The 15,242-nt window shown below is 35.4% G+C and overlaps 1 long non-coding RNA gene across 2 annotated transcripts in view; it reads right to left on the reverse strand.

Moving 5' to 3' along the window:
- LOC116534099 overlaps nt 1–13,546 on the reverse strand; it is an 18,889-nt gene extending 5,343 nt beyond the window's left edge. The window contains exon 1 of one of the 2 annotated variants that reach the window (XR_004261590.1): nt 7,004–13,546. This is a non-coding gene — a long non-coding RNA (uncharacterized LOC116534099). Of the gene's footprint in view, nt 1–83 lie in introns of both variants that reach the window. The other variant, XR_004261589.1, reaches the window with a different exon arrangement.
- Nucleotides 13,547–15,242: the final 1,696 nt, after the last annotated feature.

Genomic DNA, 15,242 nt, shown 5'->3' on the forward strand with positions numbered 1-15,242 from the left:
CCAGCATGACCTATAGCCCTTATATTTTGGGATAATGTCCTAGTCTAACCCCATAAAAGGTTTTTGTCCAGTCATGAACACACCTTTTGTTAAGGTAATAGAATCCTACTTCTTAATCTTTCAGGCAAGGCGGTGGTTTGGGCACTTCAGTGGGCTGAGAGCAATTTCCTTTAGCCTGCAGAACATGCTGTAAGATCAGTTTTCTTACTCAGTTAATATAGATACATGTATATTAAGAAGTTGGTGTGAAACTGTTTTCATTATAACATAGCTGATAGCGGGTAATTTGGCGGCAGGAGCGTAAGAGAAGGAAGCCACCTGTTCCCCAATCCGTTAGGATAACGGAGATAAAACTATTGTTTTTCATTATCTAACCAGGGTTATCGACTAATTAAATACCATTTCTAGCAGTAAACAACTGTATACATGTGATTTTTAAAAGTTGGTTTTTCTCAGATTTAAAGGATACAGTATTAACTGTAACTCCAAGAAATATCTGAGTGTCTTTTACTTACCAGGCACCATGGTAGTTTGTGTGAATATTTCACATCAATCATAACAAGCCATGAAATAGAGATTATCCCTATTTTGTTGAGCCAAAGAAGTAATATAGCTTGATCACTGTTGTATGACTAGAAAGTAGCAGGTCAATAAAATAAATCCAAGGTGTCTGATTCAAAGATAATACTGTTTAATAGTCCCATTATGTTGCTTTTACACAATTTCTGATCATAGCACTTATTAATTCATATTTAATGGACAGTTTTCTCCATTTGGCCCTTCATTACTTTATTTTCTTACTAAAAGGAAAAAAGTATGAAGGAAGGTGAAAAATTGATCCAATCCTTAGGATTACAATGGCAATTAAATAGCTGTTTAAAAAAGCAGGGGTGGGGTGGGTTGAGAATGTGGCCAGATTTTTGAGAAGACTTCTACTTCCTTTGCTCCTGGACTGTCTTCTACTCAGATGGGGAGAAAACCCTGCTTAAAAATAAGAATACAAGTTTATTCCTTCAGCAAATATTTATCATGCCAGAAAATTTATAAATATGAGTAAGGGGCTCTGTCCATCTCTGTCCTCAACAGGTTCACAATCTGAGAAGTAGACACGCAGATAAATTAGTGGTACATTTAGCACTAGTGACAGCAATTTAGCACTACAGAGTACAAGGCACATTTATGGCACAAAGAGAGGACCAAGTTTACCTTGGAGGTCTAAGATCAACATACTATTAAAACTTGACACTGGAACTGAGTTTTGAGAAACGGAATATTTTCTGAGTGCTTAGTATATGCCAGGTAATGTGTTAGGTAAGTCAGAGGTCCCCAACCATTTTGGCAGCAGGGACTGGTTTCATGAGATGGTTTTGGCAAGAAGCTGTTCCACCTCAGCTCATCAGGCATTAATTAGATTCTCCTAAGAAGTGGGAAACCTAGATCCCTCACACGGACAGTTCACAACAGGGTTCGTGCTCCCCAGTATCTGATGCTGCCACTGATCTGACAGGAGGTGGAGCTCGGGCCATAATGCTAGCTTGCTCCCTGCTCACCTCCTGTTGTGCAGCCCAGCTCCCAACAGGCCACAGACCAGTACTGGTCAGTAGTCTGTGGGCTGGAGACTCTTGTGCTAAGTGATTTATCTAGATTATCTAATCAAATCCTCATTACAATTTAAGAGATAGGTGGCCCCATTTTACAAATGAATCCAGGTGGTTTAACTAAGAACTCACTCTACTAAATACTGTGCTCTACTGACATGCACAAACACACAATAATATAAATAAAACTGGATGTAGTCACAGAGGAAAAGGAATTTACAAGCCTGTAACATTCTCATTTACATACAAGAAACATGAGGTCAGAATGCGTGAGGGATTAGCTAAAGGTTACATAGTAAAGACAGAGATATCTCAATTCCTCTATTTAAGGCCTGTCTGTTGTATGATCACTTTTTCCTAAAAATAGTTTTGTCTTCCTGGTTTTGCTTTTAACTCCTTCAAACAATCCATTAGCACTTAGAGTTATCTCAAATCATATGCCAACTTACAAGAGAATGGGGTCATTAAATGACTGCAGCACAAGGACACACAATTTAATAGGGTTAGCTAATATTTAAAATATTTACTGTACATATATATCAGTGTTTTCTAAGCAATGATCTGAAAAGACTGAGAAACAAGTAAAAGAAGTTTGCCACCTTTTTGAACACTGCTTCTTGCATGTTCAACCTGTGACACACGGACACACATACAAGGCATAAGTTCAAATCCCAGGCTATCCAACACAATTTTAGAAGAGACTTCTCTGACATAATCTGCTCTGTGCTACCTATCTCTAGCCCTTCATATCTTGTAAAGTTTTGTTTTACTGTTGCAACAGCCCCGTAATACCTGGATCACACAAAGCTTTTTAGGCACTTTGATTAGTGTTTCTAATGTTATTCCTTGATAATCTTTTATCTGCCTTGTCTGAGCTGCCTGAGACATGCTTAATCTTTTTTTTATACGTAATGAAATAATACAGACCATTTATCTGCTCTGTTGGAAGTGAATGGTTTGAATGCTTGCATGAAAAAGTCTAACTTCCATAGGATCCAAATAAAAACACTAACGTTTTTATAATGCAGTTTTAAAAACACACGTTAATTAAAGATTCAAGGTGGATGACTTTTAAGATTGGCTAGGGTACACATTATATGAATTGGTGGTAGACACTGAGGGAGCTCACATAAGCTTGGGAGCAAAATAAATAGAAATAGTACTTACCTTTTGTTGCTAGCAATGTGCAGGGTCCATCACATAGTTATCTAGTCCTCATAACAACATGATGTAGCCTTTCCTTCAATTTTTTTTTTTTTTTTTTAAACACAGAACTATCCAGAAAAGTTGAACAACTTGTTCAAGGTCACGAAGATGGCAAGTGAGGGAGCACAGATTAGATCAGAAGTCTAATTCCTGAAAGTATGTTTGTGATATTGTGAAATATATATTTGCTCTTCATCTCAATTTCCTAAAGCCCTTGGAATCTCTAAAATTGTAAGAATGTTATTTGCATGCTAATGAAATGAATGTTGCTGAGTAACCCTGGATAGCTTCAGGGTGGGGTCTGGTCACTGGAAAGATCAAAGGATGATGAGAAGGTTGGAGCTTTCAGGGCCACCCTCCAACTTCCAGCGACAGGACAGGGCTTGAAGATTAAGCTAATCACCAGCAATCTGGTGTATCAATTATGCCTACAGACTGCAGGGGCAGAAATGAAGTAATCCCTTTCCTCCCCATCATATATAACCATAGCAGATACCCCTATAACAAAAAAAAGTTAACAAGGAAAATCCTAACAAAGTGATTGCATGCATGTGTGTGCACAGGAGTCATACAAAATGTGAAAACTCAAAACTCAAAAGAAAGGGCCAGATAGACGGCTGACTCTTAAATATCCTTTTCATTGGGGAAAGTGGGAGAGCTATAAATAAATGGGCCTGAAGATCAGACAATAGTTTGTAAATGCGACTGGAGAACAGATAATAGACTGGGACAGGTCATCTGCGCTCCAGGTGTGGTGTTTAATTTTCAGTCTCTTCCTCTGTGATATGAGTTTAATCTTCTCTAGTTAATGAAATTTCAGGGACGGAATCGCAGGCAACTGTGTTCCTCTTTGGGAGTCCAGTTTCTAGGTAAATAAGGGAACTCTGGTGAACAGCCTCATACTGTGCTTTCGGAGACACACAATTTGGGTGAAGGGAGTTGGAGAAGGTCAAGAGGTCTTGGGGCTGCTTCTTTAATTCAGCATGTCAAAGTCCCATGTTTTGGGGTACTGGTTTCTGAGCCCTAACATAATGAAGACTCCACAGAAACCCAGAAGGACAGGGTTCGAATAAGCTTTGAGACAGCTGAACACATGAACTATTCCTGGAGGGTGGTGTACCTGGAGAAGGCACAGAAGCTCCGTGACCCTTCTCAGTGTCCTGTCCTGTGCTATTCTCATCTTTCTGGCAGTTCATCTGCATCCTCTGCAATATCCTTTATAATAAATGGGTAAATGTAAATAAAGTGTTTCCCTGAACTCTGTGAGCTGCTCTAGCGAATTAATCACACCTGAGGAGGTGATCATGGGACCCCTGATTTCTAGCCAGTTGGTCAGAATCACAAACCACTAACTGCTTGTGACAGAGATCCAAAGTAAGGGATAGTCTTGTAGGACTGAGCCATCCACGTGTGGGATCTGACACTATCTTCCGGTAGATGATGTCAGAATTGAACTGAATTAGAGGACACCTGGCTGGTATCCATTGGAAAATCTGCAGTAAAGAACTGCTGGTTGTTGGTGGAGAGAAATCCCCACACACATTTGGTGAGAGAAGTGTTGTGTTGAGTGGAACATGAGAGTAGAAGAAAGTACTTCTGGTTTTTCCCTTTATCTCTAATAATATTCCTTCCCCTGCACTGAACTGCCTCCTCAGGAAGCACCAGGAATGAGAAGGACATGTGTCACTTGACAGACTTGTAATGATGAATAAAGAGACTAAAGAAAACCATTCAGAAAAAAACATTTGAAATTTACTTTGGCCACAGGATGAATAGCAGTCAGACATTCTTGACAACTGCTTCTGATCTAGTGACTATGAAACACAAAGATTCTCCACATATCATTAATAAATAAATAAATATATATGTATGTATGCAAACTTGTATGAACTTTGCTTAATGTTTTAGCTTAATCTGACATTAATTTCTGTATGTTTAAGGTTCATTTATTATCCATGTAACATAGTCTTCTGCACATCTAATCATGACATTCTATCAGTTTTGAAGACATAGTTTGGTCACTGCATTTAATAGAGATACTGATTTGAAGAATTTATAACATTAAAAAAGTTTAATATTATAGACTGAATGACCAAACAGTTAGCAAGTTATCTGAATATGAAGGACAGACAATACCCAATCCACAAACTTTTCTCATTCATACTCATACCTTTACTTGAAAAATAACTGACTGTGCTATTGACTACAAAGAGGAGATAATTTTTTGTATGTGCTATTGACATAGGAAGTAGTTTTAAGTGATATTAAATATAAACAAGATACTTGCCCCCCACTAAATTTTCGGATAACCTACAAAGTGGGGAAAGCTTATCATGTCAAAATGATTGGGTTATCCAAATAAAGGCAACTGAACACCTTTAAGTACCTTCTATACCCTTCAACCAAAAAAACCTTATAAAGTCCTCCCTGCCCCCAGAGAATTTGAGTTCTTACAACATTTGCACAGAAAACAAGTGGCAAAGGAACTTTCTCAAACTAATTTTAAAAAACAAAACAACCCACAAATCCTGTTTTTAAATATTTTTAGACAAAAGAAAAAATACTGAACATATTTTAAGGAACGATTTTGAAACAAGCAAGGAAAAGGTCACAACTTTGAAACCAGTTATAACTGCACCTGGATAGTCCCAAGACAGAAAGTTAAGTAGCTCAACAGGTTCTACTGCTATTTTGAATCACAGGAATAATGTGTTTAAATAGTAAAAATACCCTTGGGACTAGTGATTTTCCATAAAAGTTAAAGGAAGTTAAGGCAAATATAAAAAAAAAAATCCTAATTTATATACATGTAAACATTCTAAATGTGAAATTGTTGTTCGGTTTTATAATGCACTGGTAACTTTGTGAAGAATTAAAATTAAAAAAATAAAAAGACCTTTACATTTTAACCCGGAATTTAAAACAAGAATAAAAACCCTCTCAATATTAAGCCATTATCAATGAAGAGGTTAGTTGCTTATTATAATATTGTATAATATTTTGCAGTAATACTTTGACATTTATCTAAAAAAATCATTTAAAAAACCTGAAGTGAATATAACTAAAAGATAAACTCTATTACTTATCACAGGTTACCCCTATATCTTAACTGACATTTTTCAATTAATGAAGTCTAAAGGAGACATTTAGAACCATAACATTCTCCTATTGGAAACTGATGAGAAGAGAAAGAAATCGTGAAACAGGGGAGAAGCTAAATAATTCATGCCAAAGGCTCACCAAATAATTATAAGATACCAAATCTTCAAAATTCACAGAAAATAGTTCAAGTTTAATTTCAGAACACATCTCCAAATTATCAAAGGCATCCAATTTTACATTATGTTCTCCATTAATAATAAACTGCAATATGGTAAACAAGGGGGAAAAACTGAGATATTTTAACATATATCCAGATTTCATATTTAAAACTGATAAGCACATATTAATCAGAAAATATGTGATCAGAATGTTTACTAGAATTCTGTAACAATTCTAATAAATATACAGTGTTTTAAAAAATGGAGGCATGTACCTTCCTGTAAGGGTGGGAGACAGCTAACTGCAACTAGAATGTTTCATTGCATTAATTCAAACAAGAAAAATATTCAAATTTTCACTGAAGTACAACTATAGTTTCATGTATAGCTTCTTCCAAGAGACAAAGTGAGGCAAACCTGATAGCCCACATGATCAAAGACCTTATTATATCATCAGGAACGTATGTAACATAAAGATATAAACATATGGTCACTAAACCAGAAGGAAAAAGGCAATGCATTAAACATTAGAATTAGAAATTTAACCTACCGGCCATTTTGTGGCCTAAACCACAGGCATATGCTGAGTATTTTTCACATCTGAGCATATGAAAGAAAAATTCCATATTTTACGCACTGAGGTTCAAAAACAAATTGATGGGCAATTTCCAAATATGCTTAATTTGGGAGAAAAACACTTCATAAAACTACCTTTAGATTATATGCTTTGTTACAGCATTGCAACATGTTTCCTGAAGTGCTATAAATTATAAAATAATGTAAGCATTTGGCAAGTTTCAAATTAACATGTGGAGCTCACTGAAATGTAGTATGCTTTACACCCAAGCACAGAATAAAATAGCTCCCTCCTAATAACAAAGAAAATAACAAATTATTTATTAAACAAATAAAATACATAATTAGAAAAACAGTACTCACCTTCAACAATAACTCTCCACGTTTTCATTTCACATTTTTATTTAATCATGTATTTCTCATAATATTTAGACATCTTCCATTGGAGCACCAAACATGAATTCTAATTCTGGATTTAAGCATAGGCAAAAGCATACAGATACTTGCCAAGCTGCTGGGATGTGTATACTTCTTACATAATTTTCCTTTTATGCTTGTTTGTTTTGCTTTTTACCTATACAGAATGTGGATGCATCACCAAAAAATGAAAAGGCAGGCTCATTTCATGGAACTGAAAAACAAAGCTATAAAAAATTAATTTTCAGTATTTTAAATAAAGGCATGAAAATGGAAATAACATTTAGACCAAACAATACTTATATCAAGTATTAGCTTATTTTTAAATTAACTCCTTTAGTATCGACAACCCTATCAGGCAGGTGCCATTATAAATCCAATTTAGTGGACTGAGGAAAATGAGACACAGAGAGATTAATAATTTCACCCAAAGTAACACAACTAAGTAACTGGCAGAATCAGCACATGAGCTCCAGAAGCTGGGCTTCATAATTATTGGCCACTATGTTACAATAATATCAAAGATTCAAAGCATTTCCATTAAACCAAAAAGTTGGCATCATCTTTATTGCTAAAATAAACACAAGTTATGTCCGCTTTAAGTATTACAGCAACTATTTATTGAACACCTAAAACACAGTTAGCATTAATAATAGCATTTATTGAGTACTTAATATGACAGGTACTATACAAATGAACCCTACTTTATATTCACCTTATTAGTCAATCCAGGCAACCACCATACCTACTTTGCAGATGAGAAAACCACTGAGGTATGGAAACACTGCCTGTCCCTCCTCCAAATCCCGTAGCAAATTCACTTGTGGAGTCCAGATGGCAACACGTGTCTGCTGTCAAAGCCCATGCTTGTTAAAACACACCGCAATACCTACAAATCTGACCCCAACTACCAAAGAAGGGCCTTTTGTCCCAATATCCAGAGCTGTATGTTATGTTGGTGGTATAATAACAAAACTGAAAAGATACAATAAAAATTTAAATTAACAAATTTAAAGCAATTTTAATACATTTTTAATAAATTTAGGTTAAGTTTTTCCTCTACAAGCATACTGTTTTTCTGCTTTAACTACTCCCAGTGTAACCATACTTTCTTCTGCTTTTCTCTGAAAACATATTCAAGTAGATCCCTGCCAGCTAGACTATTAATACACTTTTTCTCTGGAAGAAAAAATGGTCTCACATTTCCAACAAACCTTTAATTACATTAAAAATTCAGGCCTCTGTATACTATTCTTGCCAAACCTTTTATCAATGTTAATTGGTTGGTATTCCAAGTCAGCTGAAGTAAACATCCACCTCTCAGCCAATCCATGTATTACAGCTGAGTGTAGGATGTTTACATGAACTGAAACTCGGTTTAAAGCAGGACTTAAACTCTTTACCAAGTTTATATGGTCCTTTACCAAAGACTCTGTTGAAAAAAAGAACAGGTACAGCATTCACATAAATGAGGCAAGAGTCAACGAGAAAGATACCCTGAGAGAAAGTGTATAATCCAAGGAAAAGACAGAAGTAAGCTGGGTGTTTTTTTTTGGTTGAGGGGGGCTGTCCGGGGTGGGGGGGGCACTACAGGCATGCTACTATGGCTAATTTTTCTTATTAAAAAAATTTTTTTAGAGAGAGGGTCTCATGATATTGCCCACGCTAGTCACAAAGAAGTAATACTCTTTTCACCAAAGGAATTTACAACAATAAATGCAGACATCCTGTAGCATTCCATATCTAAATGTAGCAATTGTCCACCCTTCCTATATCCTTCCCTTCAAAACAATCAAACTCGCATTTATAAGAACTTACTTGATGACCAGTATGATGCATCCACCCATCTTCATTAAGATTCCTGCTTTAGGTAAAAGACAGTTAATGAAACACTGTGAGGAGCTTAGTCATCTCTCCTCCCCCTCAACCCTCTCCCTCATCTTCTCCCCCACATTCAGAATTCAGATAATTTCATCTCAGGCACATCTTTCCCACACTCTGATCTCTTTCCACCTTCTACTGTTCCCAGTGTCATTAAGGTGTCTCAAAGAAATGTCTCCCCCTCTTTCTGCATTCTTTCTGATTAAAAATACATTACCACAAATACCCCTACTAACTATTACCAGTGGTCCTACCAATACACTTACGTCAAAGAAGAGGGAATCTTCAAATCTGTAAGTAAAATTACATATAATAACCACTGCCAGCAAACTTTAAAAATCTTTAGCATTTCAGAGGCATCCCAGGACTTTCAGGAACCTAGAACGTCTCTACCTGGCCTCTTGTCCCCTTCGAGGTGTTTTCCAGAAGCTTTGGTTCTCAAAATTAAATACACATATACTATCTCCCCCCACAAGCATATTTCTTTTTCTGTTTTAACTACTACTACAACCAAATTTTTTTCTTCTGCTTTTCTCTGAAAACACATTCAAATAGGCCCCTCCTAGCTAGACAATTAATATATTTTTTCTGTGAGAGAAAAAATGGTCTCATGTTTCCAACAAACTTTTTTTATAATCCAACTTCTGGATTACAACATGTTTTTAAGTTAAGGATTTTTCTCTGTTTTACTTAATGTATTAATTGAGCATAATATCTAACAGGAAAAGAATGTAAGATGAGCTCTGCGATTCTGAAAGCATGGGCCTAGAGGAGCACCATCAGCAGTACTTGGGAACTGTGGGGAAAAAAAGCACATTCTCAAGTTCCACCCCAGACCTACTAAATCAGAAACTTTTTTTTGCAGGGCCCAGCAATCTGTGTTTTAATCAATAAGCCCTCCAAGTAATTCTGATGCAAGCTGATATTGAAAAGCAATGTACTGTTTCACCAAATTTGTTGAAAAGCCAAAGCAAAGACAGCAGTGAATGTCAAATTATTAGAACGTTTGTAAATATGCTATAGATAAGCAAAAGGCAATGTCAAAATAGGATGAGTCCAACCACAATTAACCAGGCCATGTAGAGTGTGGCAGAGACTATCTGAAACAGCATAATTTTAAAAAGTAACTAAGCCCAAACTGATACCCAAACTTAAAAAAGAAACAAAAAATATTCCCTGAGCACACACACAGCAAATAATGCACATTCATCCAATGAATAAAGCTCTAACAAGAGTAGAAGCGATCAAAGTCAGATAGGGTTTATAGGTTCACAGTCCACTTCTGGGTAACCTCAAGCCCATGACTCATGTAGAAGGAACTGAGGGGTGGAGATCAATGAGAACATGTCCAACTGTGTAGTTATATGACTATTTTCTAACCAAGAATATTTGTACAAAAGCATTTAGTTTGAAATAAATTTGAAGACTTAATTCTGTAGTTAGTTATTTGCTTAAAAAGAAGTAGTCCCTAAGTGATTTCAGACCATATACTAAGGATAAAATACTGTCATTTGCAGCATGGTGTTCAGTAACTAAAAATGTTTTACCAATTGGTTCAACAAATCTCAAGTAATAAATAATTTCTGAGCTTTCTAAGCCCTATCAATGAATATCACAATTTTTTCCTAAATACTAAGGGCTAAGGAAACAAGTTATTACAGGTTTACTGACAAATACTGATTTATCTAACATTTCAAGGCATTTGCTATAAATAATCAATTGCTAACCTTATAGGCCAATGGGAAGTTAGTGGCTTTTCAACTTAAAAACATAAAGAAGTCATCTGAAAACTACTAAAAAAGGTTGTACTTGCGTATTATACTACACTGAAGCAAGGGTATCCAGAATTAAAGCTGACATGGTCTTTGATTCACCTCATTAGGGCAGAATAATATAGAACAAATGTTACATAACACAGATCGCCCCATCAATCCTGCAGCATCTAGGGATAACTGGCCTAGCTGGGCAGAATATAATAGCTTTACTAGAAAGAATGCCTACCCCATCTTTTAGCTTAGGTTTGGCCTTACCATTTTGAAAAACCTTTCCAATTTCACTGTATAAATTACTAAATTATGCAGTTTCTACCCATCTTACTAAACTTTAAAGCTATATATGAAAATTTTTCATAAGAAATAAACAGTGTCACCTGGTCAAACAAAATAATCCTATTACTAGAGAACACATTACATTCTACCTTCGGCAGGGAACACTTCTGAGCTCTCAGTAATAACTCCATCCATTCGCTGCTATTTGAGTCTAAGGTTTCCAATGTGCTAAAACAGAGGGCCACAGAATATACAATAAGTCTGCTTTATTAAGGGTTCAGAGGAAGGGATGCTTGATGCATGCTAATCATCAAGTCTGAAAATTATATTTACAAGCTGGAAAGCTACTTGAGTCTGAAGCAACTATCCCCCGTCCCCAAATAAGTCTTGTAAACTACCACTCTAACAAAGGAGTATTTAAAAAACAAATGTTGTAGCACAAATACATCTGGGGTAACTACATTATGACCAAAACTGTCCTTTGGTCATCTGGATAAAAGATAAAAGGAAACAGTGAACACTGCTGCAATAAGATAATACAAATATCATTACTAAAGTACTATACATGCAAGGTGCTTCACCTGATGTTTATGATAGAAAAAAAATAGAATTACCAAGATTTAATGTCTCTGTCCTCAGGAAGCTTATAATCTAATCAAAGAAAATAAGCATGTAAAAAATTAGATTGGCAAGACCTTTATCTTTTGGGTTAATTATGTACTGAACCTTAGTATGATGTCTAACAGTTTAATAATAATAAATGATTTCTAAAAAATGCTTTATTGAAAAGAAAAATGCCAATAAGAAAAATGTCAATAAAATAGAAACGTTTTCCAGCATCTAAAAGACAGAAAAACAAATGTTTAAAACTAAGAAAACAGCTGTCATAAAATTATACATGATCAATTAGTCCACACTGAATGCCATCTATGAGAAAAGCCCTGGAGTATTTAGATCTGTGGGGAAACACAAAAAGGAGATACAACGCAGCTGATTACAGGGCAGCTATATTTTAAGGAGGAAGCAATCAATCTGAAAGCAACAATCTGAAAACACTTAGGAAAATATATTAATCTAAAAAGACAAGCATAACCATTAGCAAATGTAAACAGGCTTAGTGGTTGACGTCTTGCAGTTTTTCTTAGAGGAGAGCTCTGATTAGGAGCTGTGACATCACTCAGGGTGAGAAGAACAGGAAGTGGGGGGCTAAGAGGAGCAAGAAAAATGTTGCACACACATTTCTTAAGTACAGGGAAAGGTGAAATTTCTAGATTGCATACTGCTGGGTGGCAGTGATTAAATTATTCTCCAGAACTTCTACAGAATTCATAATGGAGAAAATCAGTTTCTTGAACTGTTGGGAAGTTAAACTCCAGCCTACTTGGAAAGGTTATAAAGAATAAAGTTTCATTGACAGGGAAGAAACAGGAATAAGTGGGGACAATTTTTACTTAACTACTAAATTCTCTAAGGCCCAGCAGCAGCACGCTAACTCTGAAGCTGAGATGGTGTATCCTGTTATTAGGAGAGCACCCTACATTCAACTATCATAATACATGCACTGTCAGTGCAGTAAAAGAAGACAGCTAAAGATTTCTGAGGTTTTTCCACGTTTTATAGCCTCTTCAACTCCACTCCGGGATAGAATTATATCAAGAGGATGTCTGTGAATAGCCGGTAGCAGCAAACATCTGACTGAAAGCTTAGTTGTATCTTACAGCTTCCAGTCGGGGATGTTTACAACAACAGACTTTCTGAACAAGAAATTAACAGAAGGAACAGACATAAATGTTGCCAGTCATCATCTTCGGCTAATAATTTATATAATTTCTAGTGCTGAACAACAGCTGTGACATCTTGAAACAAAAATGATAAAGTTAATGTTACTAATTGAAAAGAGAGTAAATGATTCATCAAGTGCAATTTCTCCTAAATAAGCTAATTTAAAAAGAAAATATGCATTACAAATTTATCTTGGTAAATAAGAAACATTAAAGATATTACCTTGATATTCTACACAAGGATACATTTTTCTAACATAAGAAAAAATGAGTTTTTCTCTCCCTAGAGTTTCAAAATAATAAACAACACATTAGAATGATAATCCTAATGATAAGAATGACCATACATCTAATGTATACTTTTTGCCCTGACATTACTGTTAAAAGTGACTCCTTTTATTTAAAAAAGTGTTAATTTAGATGACAATGGACACAGTCGGTTTTCCTGGCAGAAGATCTAAACTGAGTAAGAATCTAATGCTTTCTTACCCTATCCACAGCTGATTTAGGTTAGAGATGTACAGTTCATGGAAATGAGCAAAGCAAAGAGGATAATAAAAAGAGCTCATGACTTTGAATTTGTTTATAAAGCAATATACTAAAACCATTTTATTTCCACACAACTTTTCTGAAAGAAAGACTAAGTGAAATATAAGTAAATCAGCACTTCATCAAAAACCAAGATTTGCTTTAATTTAAAACATGTAAAATTCCCAGACACAGTGGCATAATCCCAGCACTTTGGGAGGCTCAGGCAGGTAGATGGGGGATTGCTTGAGTCCAGGAGTTCAAGACCAGCCTTCTGCGGCGTGGCAAAACCCCATCCCTAAAAAAATATGAAAAAATTAGCTGGGTGTGGTGGTATAAGCCTGTGGTCTCGGCTATTCAGAAGGCTGAGGTAAGAGGATCCCTGAGCCTGGGAGGCAGAAGCTGCAGTGAGCTGAGATTGTGCCACTGCACTGCAGCCTGGGTGACAGAGTGACACCCTGTCTCAAAAAAATAAAAATAAACATGTAAAGTAACTTTCTTTGAGGAAAGAAAAACTATTAAAACAAAGTCCACAATTAAGTCACAGTGATTTAGAAGAAATGAACATACATACATATATGAGCATGCATATGTACACACACACTCTACAGAATAACTACTGAAAAAAAAAACAACATACAAATTCTGAAAGGCTACTAATTTCCTAATACCAAGTTTTTTGAGAAACTGTGGAGAAAAGGATTTCAGTTGCTATTTACCCTGTGATAATACTTAATGGCTGATCTCTGAAATATTTTTTAATGTTGTAAATAACTCTACCCATTATATAAATAATGTTGTAAATAATGAGGAAAGTGCATGTGGTCTCTATGGATACAAGATGACCTTCATTGTTTTTGAAGACAAATACTTTTTTAAAAAGTCCAGTGGCTATTTACAACAACTATTCAAACTGTTCTACAATTGAAACTTTCCAGATTTAAATTAGGAAAAAAAAATAGCTATTTCATGTCCAGGTAGGCATATGATGCTTGACTAATGAGGATGCTGCACATTAAGTTGCAATGAACCAGTTACTACAAGTCTCCAAATTTCCCCTTTAATTTACCTTCCTCTTCTTAGTTTATTTTTTTAAGATTAATCTAAAGACATTTTTATCAGAGCCACTGTATTTAATTCACACAAACAATACATAGAATCTTTTCTTCAGAGTTATGAAGGAATTGTCAAATGCTGTGACTTTGTATAATATATTCTTGAATAAACATGAAAATTAAACGTACAGAAGTTGAATAATTAAGTACATGTCACAGGAAATCCTATTTATAAAATACCTTCTATCGTTACAAAATATCTTCTAGATACAATCTTTCATTATAATAACACACAGTAAAAAGGTCAAATCTAGTGAGCGGATAGCTGAAGCTAAAGGGTTACCATTTTTGGCATGCTCCATGATTTCCATCTTTGTCAAAAATATATTACATATTTGAAGGTCAATTTTCTGATTATTAGCATTAGCATTTTACTTTTAACACATCTTGATAAAAATAGGCAAAACACACACGCATACATACAATCTGCTGTACAGACAAAAAAACGATTACTGAGCTACTGACTGCAATAGTGCTACTGGTTCAGTAACTGGAAATGTTTGTCAATCAATCTATCAAAGGCAGTTTATGAATATCCATATACAATGTACGCTATGCCACATTTGCCAAAGATTCTATCCTACTACAGATGTCTCAAGTACAATGCTAAAAACAAGTTAGATACCTAAATACATCTCTTCCTGTGTGAACAATCCATAATGAATACAAGCTGTTATCTCCCAACAGTATTGTTGTTAGAGAGTTTTACTGGGTTTGTAAAATTTTACGAGAATACATAAGAAAACAATGAACAGGAAGCAACATTTTGTAACTTAAGATAAATATTCTGAAAAAAACAAAACAAAACAAAACAAAAACGCTCAAATGAAGT

Source organism: Sapajus apella, unplaced genomic scaffold (genome assembly GCF_009761245.1).
Source record: "Sapajus apella isolate SASKATOON/1434 unplaced genomic scaffold, GSC_monkey_1.0 scaffold3, whole genome shotgun sequence".
Lineage (NCBI taxonomy): Eukaryota > Metazoa > Chordata > Mammalia > Primates > Cebidae > Sapajus > Sapajus apella.